The following is a 12,053-nucleotide window of genomic DNA, read 5'->3' on the forward strand; positions in this document are numbered from 1 at the left end:
CTTTTTACACACAGATATGGGGAAACTATTTACAATGTCAAATGGTTGTTCTACTTTAAGGGGATATGAGAACAAAGCAGATTTACACAATAATATTAAAATTTTTATCAAGCCCCATCAATTACAGTTTGATGCCATATGTATGTATTTTTGCCATTCTGCTCTCTAGGATAAGGAATCACCATTATCTGCCACATGAGGGTGTATATCCTTGCCGTTATGTCCTATAACATCAGGTAGAACAGTAAAACTTCACAAAATTTCACAAATTCAGCAATGCTAAAGAAAAAAGTCTGTGACTTGCCTTTGCTCAGGGGCCATGCAGTCTTTCTCTGTATGGTTTCAATTTCAGTGTAAGTGCTGGTGAAGCGAGCACTGTGACTTGCCTTTGCATTCTCTATCTACTAGCCCGTATTGTCAAACATCTATATCAAATCTATATTAGAGAGTGGGTCATTGTCAGATGAAATTTTCAGCAAAATTTATTGAGTGTCTGAATTTCTTGAATGAAACGGATAAAAACAACAAGTCATACCGACAGGAGCAGAAAGAAAGGGAGTTAAAGAGAGGGAGGGAGATAGTGCAGATATTAATTAAAAAAAAAAAAACTTAATGCAATGGTATTTGAAAACTCTTGCCAGTTCTTATGTTTGTTTGTTTTTAATTTCTGAGCCTTTAGAGACTTCACATCAAAGTAACAAAAGAGTGGCTAAACTCTGATGTATCATAAAGAGCATCTGCAGCAATAATTAATATATGGGGCCACTGACACTAGAATTAATCTTGGAAACCACTCTCAAGGTGATGGACAAAATAAATGTGCCGTAGGAGTACCCCATAGTGCTGCACCATCATTGTTGTGTTCTACCATTGATCATTGATGATAGCAAAGAAGCAATCACTCACAAGACAGAACTAATATTAAGTCTTCAGATGTGGAAAGATCCTAGCTCAATTCTATGTTTGGTAACAGTCCATTATTAATGAATAATGACTTTTTTCCCGCCCGAAAGGGTACAAGCAACAAGGCTTCTTCTCTTCCTTTCCCTGCTGCATTGAAGGCCAGTTGATTCACTATTCTGAAATAGCTCTTTGGGATACTGATTTTTTTTTCCAGATGTAAATACATGGCTCTAAGAGAGTATAGAAAATCCAAGTGTTAGTACTATTGCATGGTTACAAATGTATGGGCACTACAGACAGGACCAACTCTGCCCTGAGCCAGACACCCAAAGTGACATCAGAATTCAGGGACTACCTGAGAGTAACAGACACTGGGAGGTGTCCACTGTGCTTTTTCAGAGTGATAGTGAGGGTGCCATTGTCATTGTTAGTTTCATTACTGGGGTCCCACTAATTCAGCGCTTCCTTTCCTTCACAAAAGGGCAGTCTAGGCACTGCAGTGGTCTGGAAGTATCAATGCACAAGCCATGGTTCCTAGGTAAGGTGAGTCCTTATTAGGGGCATCTGGTAGTTTAACCAGCCTCCCTAGGAGACTGCACTCTGAGAGTTCACTCACTCTTGAGCTCGTCTTGGCTTCTGCATGTTTGCCCTCTTGATGCCTTCTGATCCTCATAACCAGTAGTTGTTGCAGATAATGAACATTTTTCTATAGCAAGTAAATTGTAAGCTCTATGTAAGACTTGCAGGAGAACAATAACTCTCTTTGGAAATAAAGAGGTAGCCATGCAAAATAAACAACTGCTTGGTCCATTGCTATTACCTCATTTCTTTCTGGAAGCGTTTATTTGAGTTTCATGAGCAAAGTTGATATTGTAAATAAAACTCCCTCAGGATCCCAAGATAACGCTTAATCTCACAGTCTAGATGGAAACGTGCTTATGTTGTACAATTTAGATTCCTACTTTTGTACGAGACTCCAAATGTTTCTCAATAATAACATCCCTGTTTCTAATCATACCCTGAAAAACACCATCTAATAGCTCCTTTCTCCTCTGAACTTTTCTATGCATTAAATCCAGTCTTGCAAAAGTATAAAGGATACCTATGCGATAACTTAGAATGGATAAGATCACAATCAATCCAAAAGAAAGCATTATATCTGTCCAGAAATTCCTTACCAGGAACACTCCAAAGAGGAAATAAGTGTGTTTATCTATGGTAATAACAATACCGCTGCCTAGCAATCAAGTTAACTTTACTGTCATGTTTATCAAGCAGTGTGTTTACACTGGAGACAATCTGAGGAAAGAGAAATCTGTATTGGGATATCAGCACAACAAAAGTGTATTTCTAAACACAGTCAGCCTCTCATTTATGAAGCAAGATGATGACTACTTAAAACACTGTATTTAGATAGGCGAAGATTATTCAAGGTTTACAGATGTCATAACACATTTGAGGCTCAATCATTTCAACTTTTCTCCAAAATCACTTTTTCAACGTTACATATTCAAAAAAATATGTAATATAGACTATTCCATCAAAAGGGGGAAAGATCTCTTCATGGTCTGTGTGTACATGTGTGTGTATGTGTGTGTATGTCCGTGCATGTGAGTGTGTGTGAAGGAACAAAAAGAGAATTATTTGTTGATTTTGTTCAACAGTCTTTTTAGCATAATTTGACTAAAAAAAGAATAAAACAGGTTTATTTTAATGAAGTTAATTAGAAACACAATTATTTTTTAAATTAAACAATTAACCAATCGTGAAGGAGCCTCATTTTTATTTTTTCTAACAGCTTTTTTTTTCTTAAAGAAGTTCAAGATGCCAGTGTCTCAAAGGGACTGTTCAGTGTGCATTTGGATATAGTAATTATCCTCTTCCCTGACTTCAGCAAGTATACTTAGACCAACTCAGATGAACACAGACCAACACAGATTTCACACTATCAGCATAAAAGCAGAGGCACACAGAAAAGAGGATCTTTGGGTTTTTGTTAAGGGGGAGAGGAATGCCAATAAGTAGAAAGAAATATGGGACCTGGGACTTCTCTCTGCTAAACTATCATAGGAATGCAGATGAATCGGATCTTAAAGGCACATGCAGGAGTTCTTGAAGTAGACTCTGCTGTCAAGTGGCCAAGTAAAAATGAGTTGTAGGATATTTTTTCATTGTTTATTAATGACTTCCCACAGAGCTTGTCTAAGGCACAACACTGAGTTAGTGAGACTGTCTTCCTACTTACACTCTCAGCCATCCTCACCCTCCTTGGAAACTAGCAATCACTTTTGCTCTCCCTCCTTTTTTCCATTAGACATTTTCTCTACACCAGTGTGGATAAAATCACTATGATAATACTTCTATAAATATTTGTAATGAAAATATTATATTTCACTCACAAAGGTAGCAGGGTTTTGTAATGTATATCAACTGTGGAAAGAGTTCTGGGTCCCCATTACACCTCCTTCCTTTTTCTGGCTAGGTGACCTCAGTCATGTTACTCAGCTTTTCTGATAATCATCTAGAAATGGGGATAATCAGATATTCTTGACATGATTGACTTGAGGATTAGATCAGGAAACATATGTAAAATCACATAGCCTAGTGCTACTAAAATAGGAGAGAGGGTCCTAGTTTTAGTCCATTAGAGGAGTGTAAGGCACCAGACAGCAGGTGGAGATTTTTATGATGCTGAAGGGTTTTTCCTCCACTTCAGATATATAGCCATGAAAATGAAGACTAAAGTCTTTTAAATGATGGGTTGATTTACCCCCCAAATAACTTTTTTTAATGGTAAAGTTGAATCACAAGTACAAACACCTGCAACAATCCTTGCCATTTGTGTGGCTCATGGGATTTCAGACAGGAGCCTCTAGGGAGCTAAAACCCAAGTCTCCCCAGTTATGTCATCCACTGTTGACCAAGTTCCAAATACTTTCGGATTGATTAACTTGTTCAAATTCCATAGCAATCTTGTGAGTAGGGAACATTATCCTCATTTTGAACGTGAAAACATTGAGGCCTAGGGAGATTAAGTGGATGTTAATGGTGGCCTTGGGATTTCACCCAGTATTTTGGAGTCAGAGTCAATGGGCACTTTCTAGTCTGCCACCATTGAACTCTGCTCTGTAGTTATGAAAAATAATGGATGATGGACTATTAGTGGGAACTTTATACATAATGGACCATAACCAAAATCTTTTCCCCAAGATAGTTCAACTGTTGGGAAGAAAGAGACGTATTATTGTGATGATAAATGATTAACACTTAATGGCCACCAAAACACCAATGAACAACAGCAACAACCATAAACCTAAAGCCATACCTCCCCAAGTGCTGCTAAAAATAAATTTTTACTCATTTGTATCTTTATGCCAATAAAAGGGAGGTTACTTTGCTGAATCTTTATGATTTATGCTTTGGGATAGAAAAGTTGTTAATTCTACAAGGTTCTTTGGTAAATCTGTACATTACAATTGAGATCAGCACCACTGTTAACCTTTCCTTTCCCTGCAAGGAGCAATTACAGGGTAACTACAGAGTAAATCTAGGGCTTTGTGTCCCCGAATACAGGAGTAATTTGAACTGTTCTGGCTGTAAAATTGAATTCTTTAACATATGCTTTCTGTAGATTAGAAATACATTTTAATGACTTATTTCACCTCTCTAAATGAATGATTTTCTCTTTTTTTAGAAGTCAAGTGATTTCAAGAGTAGAGCAGATTTAGAATATTCCTAAGAAAACTTGAAACAAATCAAGAAACATTTTCTTCATTTAAGTATGACTTAAATTGAGCATAAAGCAAGTTTCCCAGAAACATCAAATAATTATACAATGACCAGAATTTTTTTGTCTTCAATGAAATAGATTAAAATATTCAATGCTTCTATTTTTAAAACCATTCAAGTTCTAGTTTCAACTAACTAAATTGTCAAATAAGTAGCAAAAATTAAAAATGGAACTTGCTATCTTTTTTTACTCTTTTCTTTCTCCCTTTCTCTCAAGTGCAACCTATTACATATCCTGTCTCTACCTCTCTTTAGTTTCCAATGTCTACTCTCTATTCTTTTTTTGTGAGGAAGATCAGCCCTGAGCTAGCATCCGATACCAATTCTCCTCTTTTTGCCCGTGCCCATCTTCCTCTACTTTATGTGGGACACCACCACAGCATGGCTTGACAAGCGATGCATTGGTGCGTGCCAGGATCCGAACCTGTGAACCCTGGGCCGCCGCAGCGGAATGCGAGCACTTAACTGCTTGTGCCACTGGGCCGGCCCCCTCTACTCTCTATTCTCAATGTGTTCTACCTCTGTTGCCTTTCCTCCAGATGTTGACAATGAAGTGTATGTAACCTATCTGTTTACTCTCTTTATTCTTATGAGTGATCTGCTTTCTTCCTCTTACTATTTGGAATTCTTCCCTTACTCATTTGCTTTCCTTTGACCATTATTCCACCTGTTCTCTTTCCTACTCTATTCACTGAAGGCTCTCCCCTTATTATCTCAACACATCTCATTCAAATGTTGGGGGTGGATCTCACACTGTCCAAACTCTGGTGCTGACTCATGGTTCTACACGAAGTAGGTTTGGGGAATTAAATCAACCACTCACTGACCTATTCTACTGACAGGCAAGAGGTAAGAATAAGACAACTATAGCAGTATATAATTTGTAAAGAAACTATCTTATATAAATTCACTGTATGGATTCGTATTCACTTTTGACCATAAAAACATGGGCATTACTTTGGGCTTGAAATTTCACTCCGTCTGTAATGTCTTTATGTCTGCTTACTATATACAGAAAATTCATGTAGGTTTTTAAAGTCTCTGAATAATCTGAAAGTGGTTGAAAGTTCACTTTTATTCCTCATGCTCTATAATAAAATTGCTAACACTTTTCTAAGAAACTACAACCTATGGTAGTAAAGAAATACTATTAAGTAATAAAACAAAGAAAGTCTGAAAGACAGATTCAAAAAAAAACCCAGCATGCTTTAAATCTTACTTGTTCTTTAGATCCCACGGGTGTTCACCAGACGTCTCCCTAAACAAAGAAGAAATGTGACAACAATTAAAATGTTGTGAAAATGACGCTATTAAAATACTGCTCATTTAAGTGATGCATGTTTATATTACTTAGCTAGTGGAAAATGTCAAATTCCAAAAAAGAAGTGAAATTAGTTGTGTTTTGGCATTTCCCTTCGTAATCGTTGTTGTAAAGACCAATTTGAAACGTTCCTTTTAAAGCAACAAGAAGTAAAGCGTGCGATGATTATTCTAGGATGAGAAATGATAGTTTTAGAACACTAATTCAATATACTTCATAATCAAAACTGTATGTAATCTGAAATAAATAACGTATATAATCATCAAATATTATTGAATTAAAAAACAAATTTCTGTAGGCAAGTCTATAAAAAATTCTTACACAGTGGAATATTCCTTGCATTGTAAGAGATTCCTTGCATTGTTCTGACTTAGTTCTTTGGTAAAACACACAAACCCACTCAGTTGCTTTAACGAATATTACAGAGTCTCTAGAAAGACAGAATCTCCCAAACCATGATGATAACGTTAAAAAGAGAAAGAAAAATTTAGATTTTAAAATTAGGTGTAACAAAAGGCTTATTAACAATTTTAATGGAAGAACATGAAAGTTTATTATTAATATAACTTCCTTATTAGAGTTGAAAAAGATGCAAGTCCATGAAAATGTTGTAGTGTTTCAGAAGTTTCATAAGCCATTCTAAAACCTGAACAACCATGCTGGCATTTTCCTAACGATTTTCAATAAACTCTCTCACCTTGGTTTTTTTCTTTATGTAAGAGTGGAACCAGAGAAATCAATTTTGACTCTCTGGAGTAGCTTAAGCAAGTGGAAGTATTAATCCATTTCTATAAATTTCTAGAAAGTGCCAACTGATTTTGAGTGACATAAAGCAGATCAGTGGTTATCTGTAGACATGGATGGAGAAGGGAAGACGGAGGTATTAAGAAGGCCACAAATAAACTTTTAGAGTTGATGGATGTATTTCTTATCTTGATTGTAGTGATGGCTTTACAGATATATACGTATGTCAAAACTCATCAAATTGTATGCTTTACCGTGCACAGTATATTATATGTCAACTATACCTTAATAAAGCTCTAAAAAAAGAAGTGGAAGCATGTGAAATATGTGTTAAATGTAGGGCATGAATGTATGGTTGACCCATTTAAAAATTAATGGAGGTTGTTATTGTTGCAATTTTTGTTTTTAAAGATCATCTGGCTGCTGTGTGATGACAAGGTTGGAGAGAGGGTGGTTGGAAATTGAGATTAAATTCCGTAACGAGGCTTGGACTACTTGGCAGTGGAGGTATAGGATGCTGGATTGATTTATGATAGAGTTAGTGGGTACAGAGAAAAAGCTTGCTTAGACACTGGATGTCAAGGTAGGACAGAGTAAGGAACCAAGGATGACGGCCAGGTTTCTGGCTTGAGCAACCAGATGCATGGTGCCGTTTCCCAAGATAGTGAAGATTGGAAGTGTATTAAAATTTCAAGGGAATAGAAGAATTCCATTTTGGACATATAATTTGTGAAATGCCTGTGAGCCAACCAAATGGAAATGTTAAGTTGGGTAAAGGTTTCTACAACTCAGAGGAAAAGTTTGAGTTACACAAATAATTTTGAGAATTGCCAGCATGTGGATAAGAGTGGGTGGCTGCTATGGAATGGGGGCAAATGTCATGGAATGGGAATGGAGAAAGGAACCCAGAGTCAGGATGCTAGATGGCTTATCTACTTGGATGTTTACATCTCTCCTCCCTCCCTCAAATAACCGGAATGAGAGTGAAGAGGAGTTCTATGAGATGGAAGCTAATTTTAATTATTTCTTATGCTCCTTAGAGGCTACTTTCTAATTTTAAGTTTAAAAGTCCACAATATAGATAGGAAACAAAAATATAACATTTTAGTGAATTAACCCTAATCTGACTCCAGTTTAATCTTGAAATTATCCTCAAAGGCTCTTGGATGTCTAATTATTTATTTAATAGGTGTTTATAACCACCTCACCTGAAGTACACCTCTTAAATACTCTTGATACATCTTTTGTTCCATACATACTATTAAAATCAATTAGAAGGGAAGAATAGAGCTTTTCTAAAATTCTCAAGGAGTCAGAACAATTTGCAGAACTTGAACATTCCTTCATTGTAAGATGTGCATAGAATGTGGGAAGAACTATGAGAACACTTGCTGAAGGAAGACGGAAATTCTGCGCTGTGACGCTCTGCAATCAGCAGCTCTTACTCACTCACGGAGATCAATTAAACAAACAGGGTGAACGACTTTGGAATCATAGTTCATGCTTATAAAAGGAAAATGAAACATAGGAATTTCATGGCTGGTTTGACAATGATCCATGGTAGACTTGGCTTTGTTCGTTTCCGTTTGCTTTGAACATCGCCGGGATGCTGGGGAGTCATGTACCCTGGCTAAAGTTTTGTTTCTTCATCTGTAAAATGAAAAGGATACAAACAACTTCCAAGGGTTTCGGTGAGCATAAATGGGATAGAGTACACAAAAACACCTTGTACAGTGAAAAGTAATCTAGATTGCACTACAACAATAATAATGAGACACCATAGCCGACAGAGGTACCTAATATTACCCAAAAGAAATATTCAGTGAATTTGTGTACTGGATTTAATTTCATTTAGGATTTCCCAAGTCATTAATGAGGCCTAGAAAGAAATAACATCAAATCCTCAGATATTGGTGAAAGAAAATAAAAGAAAGAAAGACACTTTTTTTTTTTTTTTTTTGACTTCATACACTTTACTGACTGAATTTTTGACATACACAATAAAAACGAGAGGTCTAGTACCTGCTCACGGTGCAGTGCTTGGACTGAATCACAGTTCTGAAATACGGTTCTTCCATCTCTCCCATTCCTCTTGTTACACTTAGTTGCTATTCTATTTTACTTTTGTTCCTTCTTTTCTCTACTCCCTGTAATATTGTTCATTTTTTTATTATCTCACCTTTGATCAAGATTAATCATAATTTTATAACTTTTTAGTTTTTATTTTTCTTTGTATAAAAATAATATATGTTTTCCTTTTTACAAAAATAACTCAATATTCACTGTTGAAAGTTTATAAACTACATTGAAGGGAAAAGAAAAGAAAACAAAAGTCATTCATAATCCTATCACCAAGAGGTAACTGCTACTGACTTTTTGGTATATAGCCACATGGTCTCTTTTCCATGCGCTAATATATATTTTATAAGTTCAGTGATGGCATCATGTTGCTCCTATTTTTTACTTACTTTAAATTGATATAAGTTGTTTTTCTACATCATTTTTAGGTACTGCATAGTTATTTTATTTATTTATTTATTTTTGTGAGGAAGATTAACCCTGAGCTAACATCTGTTGCCAATCCTCCTCTTTTTGCTGAGGAAGATTGGCCCTGGGCTGACATCCGTGCCCATCTTCCTCCACTTTATATGGGACGCCACCACAGCATGGCTTGACAAGTGGTGCGTAGGTCTGTGTCCAGGATGGGAACCTGCGAACCCGGGGCCACCAAAGCGGAAAGCACAAACTTAACCGCTACAACACCAGGCCAGCCCCTGCATAGTTATTTTATTTTATTCATTTATTTATTTATTTATTTATTTATTTAATTATTTATTTATTTATTTATTTATTTATTTATTTATTTATTTATTTATTTATTTATTTTTTGTGAGGAAGATCAGCCCTGTGCTAACATCTGCCAATCCTCTTGTTTTTTTGCTGAGGAAGACTGGCCCTGGGCTAACATCCGTGCCCATCTTCCTCCACTTTATATGGGACGCTGCCAGAGCATGGCTTGCCAAGCGGTGCATCTGTGTGCGCCCAGGATCCGAACCGGCGAACTCCAGGCCCCCACAGTGGAGCGTGCGCACTTAACCGCTTGTGCCACTGGGCTGGCCCCATCTGCATAGTTTTTTTTTTTTTCGCGAGGGAGATCAGCCCTGAGCTCGCATCCATGCTAATCCTCCTCTTTCTGCTGAGGAAGATCAGCTCTGAGCTAACATCTATCGCCAATCCTCCTCCTTGTTTTTTTTTTCCCCAAAGCCCCAGTAGATAGTTGTATGTCATAGCTGCACATCCTTCTAGTTGCTGTATGTGGGACGCGGCCTCAGCATGGCCGGAGAAGCGGTGCGTCGGTGCGAGCCCAGGATCCGAACCTGGGCCGCCAGTAGCGCAGCACGCGCACTTAACCACTAAGCCATGGGGCCACCCCCTGCATAGTTATTTTAAATCTTAATTTTATGAGTGAAACATATTTGTTAGACTCAACAAAAAAGCAGTTGTCAATTTATTTTTCTTATATAATATACAAGAGCTTACATACAGGCTTATATATAAGGCTGCTTATATATAAGCAGCCCTGTGATAAACATTCTTAAGGCTATATATTTGCATAAATCATGATTATTTCCTTAAGATGAATTCCTGGACTCAGTCAAGCCTGCATATCAAATTACAAAAATTATAATACCTATTGCCAAATTGTGCTCCAGAAAGGTTACAACATTCAACACTCCTACCAGCAAGATGTGAGAGTGCCTCCTTCCTCATAGTGCTGCTAATAGTAGATATTGTCATTTTTCAATTTTTACATTTTTTGCCAACTTGATAAACAAAATTCCATCTTTATTGTTTTAATATATGTTTCTTTGGTTACCAGTTGAGTTGAAAAACTTTTCATGTTTTTTATTTGTACTTGTTAGTTTTTGATATACTTATGCATAGTGGTCTTATTAGAGCACAGAACTTTGGTATAATCACTTGTAAGAACTTCTTATATATTAAGGATATTAACTATAAAAATGAAGCTTTGATTGAAAAGAGCAATGATGACTTTAACATTTCCAAGATTAACATATGCAAAGATTCATCTTAAAACTCAAGAGATAGTTAAACAGCTTTCTTAGTTTACTGAGACGCAAAAGTAGCTATAAGTAGATGAACAAATTTAGGTAAGTTCAGTTTTATGCTTCATTTGTTATTACACCAATTTCATTCAAATTTGAATCAATATTGTATTTAGTTTATTGCTGTTTAGTCTCTTGCAATTTTAGATTATTTCAATATATCTTTATTCACTATTTTGTTGGTTATGTTTTACTTTCTCTTTCCCTTGAAACGGTATGAACTTGTTTCTCCTTTATTACCCCCAAAAAGTAAATTGGTGGAACTAAATTTTTCTTGACATATTACCCTAAGAGGAAGGACTTACTGGTGCAGCTAAGGTTAAGACAAGAACCAACCTACAGTACCATCTTTAGTATTTGAAGAAGACAAATGTGCCCAGTGTGGGTGGAGCCCAGTGAGCCAAGAAGAGCCTGGTATGAGGGGATGGGAGTGGAGGTGTAGGCCAGATCATAGACTACGTAAGGCTTTGTAGTCATGGTAAAGAGTTGACCATGGTAAGGTAACAGGGAGCTATCATGATGATGATGATGAAGACAATGAAGATCAAGCTGTTTACTGATTCGACAGTTTAGGAAACTGTCTTTTTTTTTTTTTTTTTTTTTTTGCCTAAATGTTACATAGCAAACCAGTCATTGAGTCTGGTTCCTGTTCAGACTCTGTTCAGTTTTATTTTCTCTATGTTTTGTTATTGTCTGTAGTGGTGATAGTTTTTCACCTCTTAAGCCCAAAGTTGATTACTGGTCTTGACTTTTTTTGTTGTTTCTCTTTCTTCCTTTCTTTTTTTTTTTTTGCTGAGGAAGACTTACCCTGAGGTAACATCTATGTCAATCTTCCTCTATTTTGTATGTGGGTCACTGCCACAGCATGGCTGACAAGTGGTGTAGGTCCTCACCCAGGATGCAAACCTGCGAACCCAGGCCACTGAAACAAAACGCTCCAAACTCAACCACTACACCACAGGGCTGGCCCCTCTATTTCTTTTTTTTAAGGCATTTGCCAGTTTTGTCTGTTGATTTTAGTGCTGAAGAAACATTTAAAAGACTCAACAGATTTATATAGGAATTAGATTTCCTAAATTCAAACTGCTTTACTTTAACAAAAGCTATAAATAGCTTTCTAATTCTCTACCTACCTTGTGCCCCAAATCCCTTTTCTTTAAGCCAGGCTC

At 36.6% G+C, this 12,053-nt stretch overlaps 1 non-coding gene across 1 annotated transcript; it reads right to left on the minus strand.

The window, feature by feature from the left end:
- Positions 1-264: 264 nt before the first annotated feature.
- On the minus strand, positions 265-376 carry LOC147914393 (U6 spliceosomal RNA). Its single transcript, XR_015555494.1, has one exon. It is a non-coding gene; the product is annotated as a U6 spliceosomal RNA (small nuclear RNA).
- Positions 377-12,053: the final 11,677 nt, after the last annotated feature.

This window comes from Ceratotherium simum, chromosome 20 (assembly GCF_057802395.1).
Source record: "Ceratotherium simum simum isolate JZ-2026a chromosome 20, ASM5780239v1, whole genome shotgun sequence".
Lineage (NCBI taxonomy): Eukaryota > Metazoa > Chordata > Mammalia > Perissodactyla > Rhinocerotidae > Ceratotherium > Ceratotherium simum.